Genomic DNA, 12,148 nt, shown 5'->3' with positions numbered 1-12,148 from the left:
TTTTTATTTGACCAAATGACAACACATCTTGTCATCAGAGTTTAAAGGGTTAACAAGTAATGATTCCTACGATAATACAGCTGATGTCAATCATTTTCCTTCATTTACCGCAGCAAGTCAACAAATATTGGGCATATAGAACTAGAAATCTATATGATGATATGGTTTAACGTCACAAACTCCCCCCCCACCCCTACCCCTTATCAGAAGGCTAGGATGGTGCCCCTCACAGAGGACTTTGTAACGTGGAATTTAATGAACCATGCCATTGGTTCAACTTCGCCGGTGGCAGGATTCGAACCACTAACTCCTCGACCTTCACCGTAGGATCATGTATGTGTAATTCACTATGGTCTTGCATCACGTATTGGACTCGTGATCGACAGGTTTTACCTTACTGGAAGAGAGCTCAGAGCTCATATATGACCGATCTGTGGGTAATCCTGTGACTTTACAACTACGCACACCCCGAACTCAATGCCCACGAGAATTGGAGTAACCTATCACTGCGCCACTGAGTGTGTGTGTGTGTGTGTGTGTGTGTGTGTGTGTGTGTGTGTGTGTGTGTTTGTGTGCGCATGCGTTTGCGTATACATTTATCACACATTTTTGAAGATGTGGATAATGAGCCCATCACCCAGGCCTAAGTATTTGTGTACAAAAATATCACTTATATAGTGAACTGAAATAATTCATTTCGACAACAAATAAGTATGAGGACTACCATGAGTTTTCTGAAATTGTTTTTACAAAAAAAAAAAAAAAAAATCCAAACTCTCTTGCGTCCAAACGAAAGCGCTACGGAGCAACGCGCTTTTTTTTTTTTTTTTTTTTTTTTTTTTTTTCTTTTTTTAAGTGGAATGTCACGCCCGTGGGAGCGACTTAAAAAAAAAAAAAAATAAAAAAAAATCACACCCAAGTTCACGAAGACTAGAAACAAAGGAAGCTTAAACAAACGATCTGATGGGTTAATCATATGCAAAGCCCCTAAGGGGGGAGGGACGTACGGGGGTGAGAGGAGAAGGGGGAAGGGGGGATAAGGGGAGGACTGAATCAAGCACGTGGGGGAAAAGGATTTGAATCGTGTCGTTGAGAGTGTTGAAATAACACTGTCGCCTTTATCCCCCGCGAGTATTGCTCTTTGCGTATTCCGCAAGGGGACGTTTGAGTACTTTAATGGTGTCGTTTTGTGGTCTGATAAATCCTCTTATTAAGAACGGCGCGCTTGTACTTTTTTATATTCTTATTTTCATTTATTTATTTTGTTTTACTTTTTTTATTTAATTTATTTTCTATTTCATTTTATTTTTATTTATTTATTTATTATTTTTATTTATTTATTTATTATTTTTATTTATTTATCTTATTTTATTTATTTTATATTATTTATTATTATTATTCTTTTTTTTTTGTGACACGCGCAGCTAGGAAGGTTGGAAATGGACATAGATAAGAGAAAAAGGTGCTGTTTATATTACTGAGATTCTATTTAAAGAGGAAATGTCTCATTCATATATACAACACAGGTCAAAGTGTGTCCTCTTGTCTAAATCTAAGAAGCCAAAAACGAAACTGGCACTGCTGAGGGTGTTACATTTTTGATAATAATAACAACAATATACTACAGAAACCACAGAAAAGGTAAAAACATAAAACAAAAATTATGTAATATTTCGTGAACGTTAAGATTGCAATAACATAAAACTGTAAGTTCAGATTAGTCTACTGTAATTATTACAACCACCTGAATACCCTATTTGGCTTAAAGTCAATATAGTTCATGAAGGCCGATGTTCCTTGGAAGCCGGGGTTCCCTAGGAGCCGGATTCCCAAGGAGCCGGAGATACATAGGAACCAGGTATCCTTAGGGGCCCGGGTTCTTCATGAGTCGGGGTTCCTTAAGAGCAGAGGATCTTTAGGGGCCCGGGTTTCTTATAAGACGAGGATCATTAGGAGCTTGGGTTCCTTAGGAGCCGGAGATCCTTAGGGGCCGGGTTACTTAGGGGCCAGGGATCCTTGAGAGCGGGAGTTCCATAGGAGCCGGGGATCCTCAAGAGCAAGGGATCCTGAGGGGCCGGGGTTCCTTTGGAGCCAGGGATCCTTAAGAGCCAGGGATCCTTAGGGGCCGGGGTTCCTTTGGAGCCGGGGATCCTTAAGAGCCAGGGATCCTGAGGGGCCGGGGTTCCTTTGGAGCCGGGGATCCTTAAGAGCCAGGGATCCTGAGGGGCCGGGGTTCCTTTGGAGCCGGGGATCCTTAGGAGCCGGGGATCCTCAAGAGCCAGGGATCCTGAGGGGCCGGGGTTCCTTTGGAGCCGGAGATCCTTAAGAGCCAGGGATCCTGAGGGGCCGGGGTTCCTTTGGAGCCGGGGATCCTTAGGAGCGGGAGTTCCTTTGGAGCCGGGGATCCTTAAGAGCCAGGGATCCTGAGGGGCCGGGGTTCCTTTGGAGCCGGGGATCCTTAAGAGCCAGGGATCCTGAGGGGCCGGGGTTCCTTTGGAGCCGGGGTTCCTTTGGAGCCGGGGATCCTTTGGAACCGGGGATCCTTTGGAGCCGGGGATCCTTAAGAGCCAGGGATCCTGAGGGGCCGGGGTTCCTTTGGAGCCGGGGATCCTTAAGAGCCAGGGATCCTGAGGGGCCGGGGTTCCTTTGGAGCCGAGGATCCTTAGGAGCCGGGGATCCTTAGGAGCCGGGGATCCTTAGGAGCCAGGGATCCTGAGGGGCCGGGGATCCTTTGGAGCGGGAGTTACTTAGGAGCGGGAGTTCCTTAGGAGCCGGGGATCCTTAAGAGCCAGGGATCCTGAGGGGCCGGGGTTCCTTTGGAGCCGGGGATACTTAAGAGCCAGGGATCCTTAGGGGCCGGGGTTCCTTTGGAGCCGGGGATCCTTAAGAGCCAGGGATCCTGAGGGGCCGGGGTTCCTTTGGAGCCGGGGTTCCTTTGGAGCGGGAGTTCCTTTGGAGCCGGGGATCCTTAAGAGCCAGGGATCCTGAGGGGCCGGGGTTCCTTTGGAGCCGGGGATCCTTAAGAGCCAGGGATCCTGAGGGGCCGGGGATCCTTATGAGCCAGGGATTCTGAGGGGGCGGGGTTCCATAGGAGCCGGGGATCCTTAAGAGCCAGGGATCCTGAGGGACCGGGGTTCCTTTGGAGCCGGGAATCCTTAAGAGCCAGGGATCCTGAGGGGCCGGGGATCCTTAAGAGCCAGGGATTCTGAGGGGGCGGGGTTCCATAGTAGCCGGGGTTCCTTAGGAGCTAGGGTTCTTTTAGTGGCCGGGGTTCCGTAGGAGCTGGAGTTTCTTTGGGGTAGAAGTTCCTTTGGGGCCGGGGTTCCTTTGAGCCCAGAGTTCCTTTTTTGGGGTGGGGCTTCTCTGAAGCCAGGGATAGTTTACTTTCGGGTATCATGAAGAGTGTAGGGGTTCTTATAGAACACCGGTTTTCTCTTAGGGTCGAACTTTCCTTTGGGGCCGGGATTCCTTTTGGGGATGGAGTTCCTTTTTGGGGTGCTTGTTCCTTTGAGTCCGGGGGTCCTTAGGGGTCCACTGGGTCCTGGGTTCCTTTCGGGGACGGTTTATCTCTTGGGGTTGGGTGTTCCTTAGGGGCCGGGGGGCACTTAGGAGTCGGGAATCATCTGTGGGTGGATCTGGGTTCGTCTGCCAAAGACCGTCGTTCTGCCCCAATTGGACTCCTCCGTCCTCCGTCCTCCGTCCTCCGTCCTCCAGTGGGTACAAACTGTTTAGGCAGATTTTTCGATATATAAATTTCTTGATTCAACTTTGAGAACCTCCGATTTTATACATGTACATATATATATATATATATGTATATATATATATATATATACATATATATATGTATATATATAATCAGCCGTCCTGAGTTCACTGCTGAACAAAGGCCTCCTTCATAGCATTCCATGATTCACACGACCGCGCCATCCTCTGCCAAGTCACTCCTGCGAACTTCTCTATCTCGTCTCTCCACCTTCTGTCTGGTCTCCCTCTTCCACTCATCGCTCATCAGTCGTTCGCGCTAACTTCCCTGCCCAACTCCACTTCCTCTCTTTTACCGCCTCCACAGTATCTTTCCCTTTAGTCTGTTCTCTCACCTAGCTTACTCTCGGTCTCTCAGTGTTATTCCCATCATTGATCTCTCCATTCTCCTCTGTGCTGTCCTTAGTTTTGTTTCCATCGCCTTCGTTAGTTTCAAAGTCTCAAACCCATAGATTATTGCTGGCAGAATGCATTGATTGTAAACTTTACGTTTCAAACATAAAGGTAGAGAGCCTCTCAGGATTTTTTTTATACTTACCAAACACTTTCCAACCAATTGTAATGCGTCTTTTTATTTCATTATCATGATATTTCGTCACTTTCACCATCTGCCCTAAATAATTATTCTTCAACTTCTTCAAGACTCTCACCATCAATTACAATCTCTTTACTTTGAACTTTCGTGTTGAACATTACATTTGGTTTTACTCTTATTAATTTTTAAACCTACTTTGAGACTTTCCTTGTTTAGGTCACTCAGCATATCTTGCGAGTCTTCTGCTCTTTCTGAAATAAGAATGATGTCATCCGCAAATTTTTGGTGGTTCAAATACTCGCTATTAATCTTTAACCTTTCTTTTCCCAACTCAGTCTTCTGAAAATATCTTCCAGGCAACCTGTTTGGGTGAAATTGTATCGCCTTGTCGTACTCCTTTCTCGATCTTGATCTTTTCTGTATTTTTATGTAGTCGAATTATAGCGGTACCTTTCGCATAGATCTTTTCTAAAACTCTTACAATCTGTTCGTTTGTACCCTGTTTGCGTAGCGAGTTTAGTAATGCTATTTGTTCTACCGAGTCAAAGGCTTTCTCGTTATCTACAAAAGCTAAACACAGAGGTATGTTGTATTCTGTCGTTTTCTCGATTAGTTGGTTTATTGCCTGCAAATGGTCTAGAGTCGAATATCCGCTCCTAAAGCCTGCTTGTTCTCTCGGTTGGTTTCCATCTAAAACTTGATGTTGCTCTTTATACTTTTCATTTCGTCTAAACCCAGACAATTTCCTTCGTCTTATGAAACAACATAGTGATTTTATTATGGAATACTACCACTCCAAACCAGGTTTAAGGAGGTTCTTGAAAACTGTGTTTCTTGTAGTAAAGTAGCATAGCCACTAGTCTCTGTAACCAGACATATAGGTAATGCTACACTACCTAGACCAGATTACTAAGGATACTCATGTCAATAGAGCTTAAGAAACGCTGAGCTTGATGGGCAGCATTAAAGATATACAAAAATTGACAATAAAAGACTCTATCTATCTATCTATCTCTCTACCTCTCTCCCCCTCTCCCCCTATCTCCCTTCCTCCCTCCCTCTCTCTCTCTCTCTCTCTCTCTCTCTCTCTCTCTCTCTCTCTCTCTCTCTCTCTCTCTCTATCTATCTCTCTCTCTCTATCTATCTATCTATCTCTCTCTCTCTTTTGCTGGAAAGCCTCGACAATAAAAGAATTAGAATTGAAAGAGGGAATCGTTAAGAGGTGATTGATGAGAGCGCGAAGCAGCTTGTCCGAGAGGGACCAGAGGGGAAATGTTTGCAGACTTGGTCACGTACTTTTGTTTTATATAAAAAAAAAAAAAAAAAAAAAATTGAGGAGGAAAGTCACGAGCACGATTGGCCCTAGCCACACTTGCAGTATCTTAGATCTAACAATGTCTAACGAATTTATCTAAATAGGAAGTGAGTCTAGGAGCTACTGGCTCAGAACCAACTCATCTTACTCTTTTATTCTTGTATCTAAATTTGAAGATATTGTTGTCGCAACTTCCATGTTGAACTCCTTAAACCCTTTGTCAAAACAAATTTTAACTCCGAATGGCTTGGTATTGTGACGCCTCTACGGACCAGAGCAACGCAACACTGTCTTATGATTTGAGACTAATTTCCATTCCATTAGAATAAAGCTGACAACTTTTAACTCTAAACATCCTTTCCAGCGCACTAACTGTACTAACGTAACTAACAATGTCCTAGTGTGGGCCTTATGGTCTCTTGCAGTCTCTTTCATTCTTATGTTATTATGTTCTTATGTCCTCAAAAACTTCTGTTTCCTAACTCTACGACTCCAAGTCTTTGGAGTGATTTTGTCCACAAGGATAATGTGTACAGGTTAGTACGTGTATTCTAATCAAAGTTTAATGAAAGGTTCGTGTCCCTTTTCGTAACTACATTTCACACTGTAGAAATACACGACGTAGATTCTCCAGGAATCTACGTTCACCTACGACTGTCGCTCCCGGCTCCGGTCTGATTCTTTATGCAGAATAAAATGCTGTGTCACCTCCTGGAGAGGGGAGTTAACATTTTTACATTTTTTAGGTTATTATTACAAATGGAAGGTCCAGAAAGGTTTGATGCTATAATAGTTTTGGACATATTATATGTCGTTTCTTGTGACAATGAGAAATAAATTGACGCAGCCCGAAGGGACGGAGAGGGGGGTCGCCGAATTAATGAAGCGGCCTTGCTGTGGATGTGCTGTGTCTTGCGACACTGCTTCTGACCCAGGGCAGTGGACAAGATGCAGGGATGACCCGTCATCCAGGAGGTGCCAAGATAAGAGGGAAGAAAGAGGGTAGAGGGGAATGGAGTATGTAGGGGATGGAATAGGAGGGAGTGGATTCTATGCCTTTTTCTTATGACTTAATTTGTGTTCAGGTTTGTATGGGGATATGGTGTATATTGTGTTTTGAGGTATGTTCATTGGCTACTAGATCTTATCATGCCCTGATCATGTGATGGATGGTCGCCCAAGACCGTGGATGCATGTGTGTTCGTATGTGTGTTATGATGTAGTTGTCCGTGGGTGATGTTACAATGTGTAAGGTCACAATAGAGGCGCTGGTTATCGTTGACGAAACACGCTCTGGATGACGAACTTGGTCTGGTTGTCGTCAGGCGATTTTATTCAATTGAAGTTAAAACCTCGACTTGAATTATTTAGTAGAATTTCAAAGGAAGAGCTTTTAAAGGAAAAAACTTTTCTTCGAAGTTTGTTGAAGTAATGGTTATTGATTGGTTGTTAAAGACATGCAGATTAGTACTGGGACATGGGATGGGCGAGTGTGGAGGGGCGAGGGGTGGTGAGGGGGCGAGAGGGTGGTGAGGGGGCGAGGGGATGGTGAGGGGGTGAGGTGGTGTTGAGGGGTCGAGGGGATGGTGAGGGGGCGAGGGGACGGTGGAGGGTCGAGGGGGTGTTGAGGGGGCGAGGGGACGGTGAAGGGGCGAGGATGCGGTGAAGGGGTGAGGGGGTGGTGAGGGGGTGAGGGAGCGGTGAAGGGGCGAGGAGGTGTTGAGGGGGCGAGGAGGTGTTGAGGTGGCGAGGGGGTGGTGAGGGGGGTGAAGGGAGAGGCGAGTGTGGGGGGGGCGAGGGGGCGGTGAAGGGGTGAGAGGGTGTTGAGGGGGCGAGGGGGTGCTGAGGGGGCGAGGGGGCGGTGAGGAGGCGAGGGGAGGGAAGGGATTAAGTCACCGTGCGTCAGGGAAAGGCGAGGGGTTCACCTTTCCCTGGCTGCCAATCAGGGCTGATCTACTACTCACGAACAACGATGGGGCAGGAGGAGAGTTCTATTTAACTTATTTACAATATACAGAATATAAGCTATGCTCGTGGAGACCCGTCTCTGTTCTTTTAATGGTGTGTGAGTGTGTGCGTGCATATGTATGTGTGTGTGTGTGTGTGCCTGTGTTTGTGCATGAATGTGTATATGAGTGAGTCTGTGTGTGCACATGTATGTGCGTGTATGTGTGTGTGTGTGTATGTATGTATGTGTGTGTGTTTGTGTGTGTGTGTGTGTGTGTGTGTGTGTGTGTGTGTGTGTGTGTGTGTGTGTGTGTGTGTGTGTGTGTGTCCGTCCGTGTTTGTTTGCGTGCCGGGCTAGAAAGAGGGGAAGAAAGGTTTGAAGATTTTATATTAAGTCTGGGATTGAAGCAGTGTTAAGCCGTGGAGCTAAAAGCTGGTCCAATGTATATGGAGATGAAGCGGCAGGGCCACTGAAAAATTGAGACCTCGATAGAAAAAAAATATGTTGACAGATAGGTAGATATAGAGAAAAGAAAGAGAGGGAGAGAGAGGTGAGAGAGAGAGAGAGAGAGAGAGAGAGAGAGAGAGAGAGAGAGAGAGAGAGAGAGAGACCCTGACACACCTGAGAAATTCTGACATATCTGATAGACCCTGACGTACCCTGAGACACATCAAGAGACCCTTGGAATCTCTGAAAGACTCTGGAAGACCTTAAGAGGTCTTAGGAGACAGAGAGAGCTCAAAGAAACCCTCAGAAACCTTGAAAGATCGTAAAAGACCCTAAGAGAACCTTGAAGACCCCAAGAAACCCTAAAAACACTGAGAAATCCTCAGAAACCTTGAGAGACTGTAATATGTCCTAAGAGAACCTTGAAGACCCCAAGAGACCCTAAAAACACTGAGAAATACTCAGAAACCTTGAGAGACCCTGAAAGGTCCTAAGAGAACATTGAAGACCCTTAGAGACCCTAAAAACACTAAGAAATCCTTAGAAACCTTGGGAGCTCCTCACGGACCCTGAGAGACCCCCAAAGACCTTCAAAAACCTTGAGGGACCCTAAGTCTCCGCCCCTTCCATTAGGGTATGAGTTCGATGACCAGGAAGACTTCGGAGTCGCTGAGTAGGTGTGGGAGGGGGACCGTCGGCCTTCACAATAGGACACAAAGGCTCCCGAAAACCGTCTTACAAAGGTGGTCGTTGCAGGAATGCAGTGGCGAGTGTTACAAAGGCTGGACGGCCACAGAGCCAGCAGAGGTACAAAGGGGATATTGTGTACAAAGAGAAAGGACACTGTCCTTTTTTTTTTTTTTTTTTTTTTTTTTTTTTTTTTTTTTTTTTTTTTTTTTTTTTTTTTTTTTTTTTTTTTTTTTTTTTTTTTTTTTTTTTTTTTTTTTTTTTTTTAGCGGGTGGGGGAAGGTAGTGTGTGTGTGATGTAGATGATGGATTGGGCACAGAAGTCTGGACAAGTTCCCAACGAATTTGCAGTTTAGTAAAACTTTAGTTTTAAAGTAACTAGTCTATACAAAAAAGTGAGTGTATCATAATTTATATTCTGCAAGGAAATTAGAAATTGAATGTTTGATTTCCTGAGGGATGGCGCGGGTTTCGTCTTGTCTGGATCGCGGGGCGGGAGAAAGGCGACATGACGTCACACAAAATTAAGTTTAAAAATTGACTGTGGAAGCGAAAGAATTACTTCACAGATCTGTTGAGCCTTTTTCGTAGTTTTCGTTCATACATGATGCGTTTCACTGAAGCAAATGGTGATGGTGATGATAATGATAATGGTGATGATGATGGTGGTGGTGGTGACGATGATGAATATGATAATGATAATGTTGGTGATGATGGTGATGGTGATGACGATGATGATGATGATGATGGTGATGGTGATGACGATGATGATTGTGGTGGTGGTGTTGACGATGATGAGTATGATAATGGTAATGTTGATGATGATGATGATAGACGACGATAATGATAGTGACTGTTAAAATGTAAAGGAAAGGAAAAACACGAGAAAAAATAGTTGGAAGAAGAAGAAAGGAGGGGAAGGAAGTGGAAGAAGCAGATGACGATGACAGTGATGGAAAATATAACATAGAGGAAGATTATTTTTTTCCCTGAGTGGAAAAAAATTAGCAAGCAGATTGACCTATGGTTTGTTGACTGACTGGTTGATTTATTGACTGACTGATTGATTGAGAAGGGAATCATTAGTATAAAGCATGACACGATCAATCAAAGAAGATTCCATTAGGTCGAAAATCACATATCATAAGCCAGAACAATGTTCTTAAAGGACCTCAATGTTCTTCAAGATATATACAGTACAAAAACACAGTGACATCAACAGAAGCACCATAGTACAATACAATCGATACAGTACGATACAGTACATTACAATACAATGCAATAGAAAACTATAATACAATTTAATACAGTACACTGCAATATGATACAATACGATATGATACATTACAACACATCACATTGTAATACAATACAGGATGTACAATGCAATATACAATGTAATACAATGCAATGTAATACAATATAATCCAGTACAATACATCTTAACACAATACAACGTAATACAGTGTAATACAGTACATAGCAATACAGCACAATACAGTAGTATATGATACAATACAATACTTTATTGCGAATGAGACCCGCCCATACAGTAGCATAGACCAATGTTTCCCAACCTTTTTTGGCTGCGACCCTAAATCCACTCTTAGTCTGGAGTCGCGACCCTAATTGTAATAATAAATTCAACCATTTCATGTTATATTTCTACGTACTTGCATAATGTTTATAAACTTTCGTTTTTATAGTTCAGTTTATATTTACTAGCACAATGAATTTAAATACATTTGAAACTTGAATGAAAAAAAAAAGTTAAAAAAGACCCATTGGCGACCCTCAAAAACACCCTCGCGACCCTAGTTTGGGTCGCGACCCTTGGGTTGGGAACGACTGCCCTAAACATTGGGACCGCTTGATACCTGTTGACTAACTCCATATTTTCCTCGAAGCTAAGATCCGCTTCTGAAAAAACACAAACCCGGGAAGAAAATTCGAGGACTCTTTGGCCATTGATGCCACAGTCTTTCCTTTAAGAAAAACAGTTCTTCGTGGTATATGGAGGTCTCGAGGTGGGAGATTGGAACTATCCGCAGCGAGAAATGGACGGAGAAAGGATAGGTGATCATTCTGTGTTGAGAAAGTTTTTGAACCGCTAGGTCTACAAGACCACCTTGGTCTTTGGATCACGTGTTGGACTCGTGATCGACAGCTATTTCCCTCCCGGAAGAGAGCTCAGAGCTCGTATGACCGATCTATGGGTAATGCTATGACCTTTCACACACACACACACCCAACTCCCCGCCCACGAGAGTCAGAGTAACGACCCGAAGCACAGCGATACCGAAATAATTTCGGCCCTGGGCAGGATTCGAACTGGGTACTGCGAGCACTATCGTACTTCCCAGTCCAGCGCTCTACCAACTGTGCCACCAGCGGTCTTCAACGTGTGGTCCATGGTCCAGTGGACCCCAAATGAGTCATATGGTCCCCTAAGTGAAGCTACAAGCCGGAAATTAGTGGAAGTTAGCGCATGCTTAGTGATATAATTCAGTGTTAAAATGGTCGTCTCCAGGGGACTAAAGAACAGTAATTCATAAGTAAAGGGGATACACAAGGAACCGAGTTGAGAGTTCTGTGCTAGGCTGATGGCTTGTTAATGGCAACCGTTCATTTCAAGGATTCGGAACCGAAACTGATAAGTCCTCATTCAAGTCTTCCAAAACACCTCAGCCAAATTCATGAACTTGTCCAAAAAACAAATAAAATCTTAAAATGCAGTCAATACTTATGACCGAAAAACCTGAATTAAGCATTACAAAGACCCTTGGCAAACGTGTAAAGAGTGACGAGAAGTGAAAGAGATTCTTGGGCTGATCTGTTCAGGTGTGACAGAGGTCAGAACAATGCTCAGGTGATGTACAGCTGCACAGAAAACTATCGTTAGTAGGGGTGTCGAAACATTCGCTAATGAACATAACCTTATGATACCGAAGGGTTGGTATTTCTGGGGTTCGAATTGTTCGAATTCCTTCTGAATGAATATGAATCGAATAATAGTTCCGGAGTTCATATGGATTCACTATGACATGATAATCTTATTTCCGATGGAGACTTCAACTTGTCTCAAATAGTTTCGTTGTTTTGTGTCAAAATGATTAGCGTGATTTACTAACGATAGTTTTCTGTGTAGCTGTACAACCAGAAACCCGGATCTAGGAAAGGGGATGGACGTGGGGATCGGGCGTAGGTTTTCCGAGAGGGTCAACGGGTAGGCACAACGGATGAAAAATGAAGTTATATATAGTTCGACCTTTTCTACAAAAGGTCCTTTCATAACATAAGGTATAATTTTTTTAAAGGTAGTGTTTACGTCCCGTTGACTCAAACACTACGGCAGAAAACTTTTCAGATCTGAATTTGTTCATATTTCGCTTTTTTATTGACACCAAGCGGGGAAAATATCGAATATACTATATATGTTTCCATTGGACAC

The sequence above is a fragment of the Oratosquilla oratoria genome, chromosome 44 (assembly GCF_046742065.1).
Source record: "Oratosquilla oratoria isolate Oo_2021 chromosome 44, ASM4674206v1, whole genome shotgun sequence".
NCBI lineage: Eukaryota > Metazoa > Arthropoda > Malacostraca > Stomatopoda > Squillidae > Oratosquilla > Oratosquilla oratoria.
This window is presented reverse-complemented; position numbering follows the sequence as displayed.